Genomic DNA, 7088 nt, shown 5'->3' with positions numbered 1-7088 from the left:
TCTCTGTGTTTCCTGATTGCTTCCACACACTCGAAGCACGTCCAGCTGGAGACTGTAAAAATAAACTCCATGTTTAAAAACGGGTAGATTAGCCCCTTTTAAATTGGTTTCTTTTCATGTTTCTGCGTCGCTGTGTGTCCGACCTGGCAGGAGCCGGCAGAGACAGAGTGTGTGTGTGTGTGTGCGGAGAAACACTAATTGGCAAGAAGGCGGAGAGAATAAGACCTGTCGCCCGCCAGATGTTTCTGTAAAAGCGGTTAGCGCGGCGTGCAGGTCCACGGCGAGGTGTCGGAGGCCTACACGTGCATCAGAGGGAGCCGTCAGGACCGCTCTGCTGCCGGACACCTGGCTTCCTGCCTCCCCCTGCACAGCTGTGCACCTCCACATGCTTCATCATGTTCAGGCTGTTTCTTCTTCGACGTTGTCAGATTGTGTTTGGCGTTAAACGGGGAATACCGCGCGGAATCTCTTTTGTGGTCGAGTCAAACAAAAGAAAGTCAGAATGAAACGTTTATCTCATTCCCAGTTTTATTACATAATGACTTGTCTGCACATCGACTGGTATGATATAAACACGCTCGGGGGGGAAGGTATTTCTAACCCGCAATGTTTTAGGTTTCCCTTTTTCACTCTTTTATTGTGCAGACAGTGCTATAATGATAGTATGTAACCGCTCTGGAGCTGGACTCTGGCTTCATCGTCTCCGTGGAGGGGTAATGTCAGGACACTGATTACTGATGTTTGTTTGCTGTTTGGTTATTTGAATTTTTTTTGGACGGCCACCTCGTGTTTTTCAACAGTCTGTCATTTTTCTGTGGCACATTATGAAACCCATTACTCTTCACTCGTCACTTTTAGGGGCGACAGACGGAGAGAGAGAGAGAGAGAGAGAGGCTTAAAGTGAACCTCAAGTAAAACCCATCTGGGAGGCTTAATTACAAGTAAGCTCTGTTTAATAAGCACTGGATCGTATGTCGCCGTTGAGCGTATAGCGGCGGCGGAGGGGAGAGAGAGAGAGAGAGAGAGGAACCCTCCAGAGGCTCAGGAATGTCAGTGTTTGTGTATGAATGTTTCGTGGTCGCATGCCAGCGGCGTTGCACTGAGGAGCTGTTTCAGGCTGGCACTGTAATCGACTCTGGCGGGGGAAAATTTGGCTTCGGAAAGTGAATGAGTAACTCTCTCCCTTCCCTCAGTGACTGCTGATGAGGTGCTCTTGGGCAAGGCGCTTAACCCTCGCCTGGCCAGCACGCCACCCAGGAATGTGTGGAACGGTCAGACTGCTGCTTAAATAAAGATTAAATAAGAGAAGCAGAGCGTTGCTGGATAAAAAGACTACAGCTGAAATTATACGTTATGCATTAATGAGTCCGCACAATGTGAACTCATCAGAGGTCGTACGTGTGGAGGCTCTGCGCGGACATTCAACTTCTTCCAATTTGTTGTGCAGCCGCGATGCTACCAGGACACCTACTGCACATGTATGGAACGCGTCTTCCAAGCGGACTCCAGAAAGTAGTATAATGGTACGTGTCCACAGCCTCCGTTCTTTCCACGCTTCCTGTTCATTGTCTATGTAAGCAGCCGTGCAATAAAAGTTTCCAAACGAGCCACCGTGTTGGTTCCGGTTTGAAAGCTGGAAGCAGCAGCCCACGAGGGAAAGCGTTCGTCCAATCAGGTGCAGAGTGCCTTGTGTCTAATGGCAGCCCATCAAGCGTCCGATGTTATGATACCTCGTGATAAAAAACGTCCCTGTAGACACGTAGCATACCAGGACGTACCGTCCTCGGCCGGTCCAGCCTCCTTCAAAGAGGGCTCAAGCAAAAAAACACAGTGTCACCCAGCAAAGATGAACCTGGCTCAACGCAAAGTATCATCATCTGGCAAGGCCAAATGCATGCAAGCACACATCCCTGGTGGATTAGTTTGAGAAGTAAATGGCACAAAGGCGCAGTATAAACTTTAAGGTCTGGGGTTCACAAAATAAATGTAATGTGTAGCTACAGTGTTTACAAGAAAATGAATCGGTTCACATCCCGACTAACAGGCAGAGTGTCCATATAGTGGCTTTTAACGCCAGCGTCTTTTTTCAGTTGAGGAGAGAACATTTGCAGCCGCATAGCGAAAAAGTGTTTTTTTGTTTTGCGCCCGCTCCGAGAGCTTCCACTTGGAAATCTGTGAACTTTTCAGAAAGGTCCTGGTGTTGTCAGTGTAGATGAAGAGCTCCTCAGCGCCATGCCAGAAAAACAACAAAAAACGCTTTATGGGCAATGAGTGATGGAATATTGAGAGAATCAGGCCTATACCATAGAAACTGAACTCACACAAACCACCGCAAAACCCCGACAGTAAACCAGATACAGATCCCAGCTGGTAGCGTTTCTCCAGAGATGAGCCTCACAGGCTTGTTGATACTGTAGATGAACCGTAGCATAAAGACTAAAACACAGACGTCTATAATGTATTTAGATCCAACAAGGTCAATAAAAACACCACAAAAACTTTATCTTGTTGGTTTCTTATTCTGTGTTATTATAAACATATATATATATATAGATAGGATAATATGTAAATCCCTACATGCAGTCCTAGGGGGTTCAGTGAGCCCTGTGGGCGTGCATCTACTGTTTACCTCGCCAGTGTCGCCACAAAACAAAAAATCGTTTATGTGATAACTTTCCAGAGTTTTTAAATCCTGTGTGAGAGTATTAGAAACTGTTGTGCTGTGTTCATAGATCTGTTGCTCAAACTCCATCTTAGTTTAGCAGGTTAGCATGCTAACATTTGTTAATTTGCACAAAGAACACCTGAAGCATCTGACCTGATGAAGATCTGGACCAGATTTCACGGTATCTATCTACTGTATGCATTTACTGTCATTCATGCAAAACCTTTCAACTGATACACCTTTATACATCTTAATAATCTCACAGTACATATAGGCTTATGTGTAAATAGATTATGTATTTAGTGAGCCATCCCCTGCCACAACTCTAACCATTTCAGTCATCTTCAACCTCTTATCCGGGGTCGGGTCGCGGGGGCAACAGCTCCAGCAGGAGACCCCAAACTTCCCTTTCCCGGGCCACATTAACCAGCTCTGACTGGGGGATCCCGAGGCGTTCCCAGGCCAGTGTGGAGATATAATCTCTCCACCTAGTCCTGGGTCTTCCCCGTGGTTTCCTCCCAGCTGGTCGTGCCTGGAACACCTCCCTAAAGGGCATCCGTACTAGATGCCCGAACCACCTCAACTGGCTCCTTTCAACGCAAAGAAGCAGCGGCTCTACTCCGAGTCCCTCACGGAGGACTGAGCTTCTCCCCCTATCTCTAAGGGAGACGCCAGCCACCCTCCTGAGGAAACCCATTTTGGCCGCTTGTACCCGCGATCTCGTTCTTTCGGTCATGACCCAACCCTCATGACCATAGGTGAGAGTAGGAACGAAGACTGACCGCTTTGCCTTCTGGCTCATCCATTCTTTAATTCTGTTTTCACATTCCCATTATTTTGTATATTTCCTCCTGTATTTTGCCAACCTACCGGGTGTGGCGTGTGGCGTTTGACATGTGACGTGTCCCACATGTGTGTTACGTGCTGATCTGATAGATTTTTATTTATATAATATTCATGTAATTTGTGAACCAGCGGTCAAAAAATTCAACCCGAGGCAACCCTTCAAAAGTAGCCCCAAAACCACAGACGTGGCAACGCTGGTCTGGACCAAAGTGGTGGAGCGACCCACAGATCTACAGACGCTGCCATCACCAGCACCGCTAGCAGTGGCTAAAAAACTAATTATGCATCTTGAAAATGGGCAGTCATTACTCTCTAATTAGACAAATTAGCTTGATGTAAAACTGACATGTAATATAATATCAAACATACCAGAGAGAGAGCTAAACTCAGACGTAAACAGCGGGAATTAACCTCTTAAGCCCTGCTGGAAGGAGTGGTTTACCTAGACACACATACCCAAAATAAATCTGTAATAGCTCCACAACTACCAGGTCTAAATGCTTGATGTTGGTCTCTATGGATAGGTGAGACCTCAGAAAATTCATCCCCAGTGTCAATAACATTGTGACTGTTACTATGCCTGAGTAAATTGTGATGAACCAAAAGGACAAATTGAAATTGTTATCCTCGCCTAAAGTGTTTTCTACATTAGACAGTGGATAACACCATTATAGCAATGATGCCATGCACAGAGATGACACTGAATTCATTCAGCAACTCCTTGACTACAACTGAGCCAAAGCAGATATAAATAACACAAAGCACATAGATTCTACAAAGGTTTTAGTCAGGATAGGACCAGGCAGACTCTCCATTTGGCCACTATGGATACCCAAAGTGTGCCAAATGTGTTTTCTACCTCTTGAAATGGAATCTGGCTCTAAAATACTCCTGATATCCACTACAGGAGGCTCTGGGCACACAATGGAGCCTTTAACCATGACGTTAACCCTGTGCATCATCACATTCTACCATTGTGCACGGTATAAAATCAATACAAAAACAACTAAATTGTATAATTTTGACTAACTCAAATGTTTAAATCATTGCCAAACAAATTGTTTGGACAAAATACTGTTGTTTTAGTAGCGTTAAGGACTCGTCTTTTAGAAACTATTCAGAAAAAATACGTTTTTAAAGGCAGTGTTTTGACACACAGCTCAGAAGAACGGGTCGGTCGGGTAAAAGAGGTTAAGACTGTAAGCTGGGGAGATACCTACTTCATTTAGTTTTGTCATCTGAAGACTTAAATTAACTTCAGATAAACTTCAGAATGAATTTTCACCCAGAAATAACTTGAGTGGTCATGTTAGTATTGTATTAATAAACTTCTTTTAAAGCAACAATAAATACCAGCCTTCACTTGTACGTTAAATCCATCAAATATAAGACATCTGTGTTCCTGTTTCCATCTCCGATCCTGTTCCTTAAACGATCCAGTCAGCTTCACACAGTGTTTCTGTCTCAATTGAAGCTGTTAAGAAAGATCTCAAACCGCTATTTGGCTCCTTCAGCAAATCATCGAGTTACACAATAAAACCGTCCACAGAGAGGTTTCATTTACTACCTAGAAATACATAAAACGGGTGATTTCACTTTCTGCAGCTCCAGCTGTAGGTCCACGAGTGAAAACGGATCTGTGAGACAGAACAATAGGAATCACATGTGCACTTTTCAGCCTGAGACTCCACCACCATGCTGTATTTATGTACTCTATGTCTTACATACTGTACCTGCTGCTTATGCTCCCAAACCATCTTTGTTGTCAGTGAAAATCAAAATAAGCTCAGTGAACCTCTTCATATCATTTCATCTGGCTTTGTGGTTGTGGTCGCTGCGATGACATCATCATCCACACAGTGTTGTGAACGTGAATGTTTTGAGTCGCTCGTCCTAACAAACACTCGCCCTGCTGACAGTCACAGAGGTTGTGAACGCCACATTACTCAAGACGCTGCCTGTCTGCAGCCACCCGCATGATTTTATAGCTCAGCATTCAAACATGTAATCTGGCAGTCAGATTTAAAAACTGAAATGCAGCGGAACACTCACACACCGAGAGGGGAATTACCCAGGAAAACAACAGCATGGAGGTTCTGTAAACGCTGGTGGATGTGTGATGTGTGGCGAGATGAGAGCATCACCTCTTCTTCTGTCAGATGACATCATCCCCGTTCCTCTTTCTCACTCGGTAATAACACAGCAGCAGTTAGCTGCAGGCTGCGTCTTCTTTTAGCATCAGAGACAAACGTGAATGCTCCACAGAGGTCCTGAATGCTCATTCATTCATTCATTCATTCAGTCAGTCAGTCATTCATTCAGTCATTCGGTCTCTAAGGCTGCCAGGAAGGAAAGTTTTGGCACTTCTTAAAAAAGCAGCTGGTGTTAGACAGCGTGGATCTCAGTGAGTGAGTCTCTGGAGACGTAGTCAGACTTCATGTAGAACACACAGACCAGATGCTGATCACGGGCTGGGATATAGGGATGCACAATATCGCCAAAGATTGCAATATTGCTCTCAGGGATTTTTTGACTTGATCAGTGGAAAACTGCCCTTTAAAATGTTGTTAAATCATTTCATTAACCTTTATTTAACCAGGTTTAGGCCAAGCATGGCAGTAGTACAAACAGTTTCATACACGCACACATTAAAAAAACAATAGATCAGCTCAAAGGTGTCAAACCGTAAAAGTGCAGGGAAGCCATATAATCCTATTTCAATCAAAACAAGTACAATTATCGGTATAGTCCAGGCTATTCCATGCAGATGGTGCAGAAAACATAAAGGCCTTCTTTCCCATCTCAGTCCGAACTCTGGGAACCGTCATAAGCATCGTGTCCTGAGACTGTAACCCATAATAATATCCATGTTCCTGGTTAGAAAGACAGATAAATAACGGGGGAGTCTACCCAGAATGGCCTTATCGATGAAACATACCAATGGCTAAGCCAAATCATTATTTTTCGATTGATGCTTTTTGTGTTAAATGTTGAATTTGTTCAATAAAAGAATGTTAGAAATAATTTCCTTAAAGAAATTCCTTTAATTCAACAAGTAATTTGTTGTAATTTTGCAGAATACTGAGCTGAGTACACTTTAATATCTGTTTATTTATTGCAAGTAATATCGTTATCGAAACATTCAACGTAATTGCATATTTTGCTCATATCGTGCAGCCCTACATCACACTGCCTTGATTTCATCCCCCCTATTTACTTACTTCTCCTAAATTAATTCGATTTTTAGATATATAAAATAAGAGAGTATACTTTCAGTTTACTTTTTATGTACTTATCAGAGATATACTTAAGTATACTTGGCTTATACTTGTACTAAATTACTAATTATACTTAATAAAAGTATAATTAAGTATTCTTGCCTTACAGCCTACTTGGCTAGTTGTGCTTACTCTTTGAAAGAGTAACCTATAAAATGTTTTAATATGAATTTACCTCAATTCATCAGGAATTTTCTCCGTTTTTGGATTATCTGTTCAACGCGGAGGCATGCGAGAAAAAAATATTTATTTAAGTCAAATAGCAAAAGGAGCAAGTCTCTTTATGTAATACAAAAATC

The sequence above is a fragment of the Sebastes umbrosus genome, chromosome 5, assembly GCF_015220745.1.
Source record: "Sebastes umbrosus isolate fSebUmb1 chromosome 5, fSebUmb1.pri, whole genome shotgun sequence".
In the NCBI taxonomy this organism is placed as follows: domain Eukaryota; kingdom Metazoa; phylum Chordata; class Actinopteri; order Perciformes; family Sebastidae; genus Sebastes; species Sebastes umbrosus.
Note: the sequence above shows the minus strand (reverse complement) of the source record.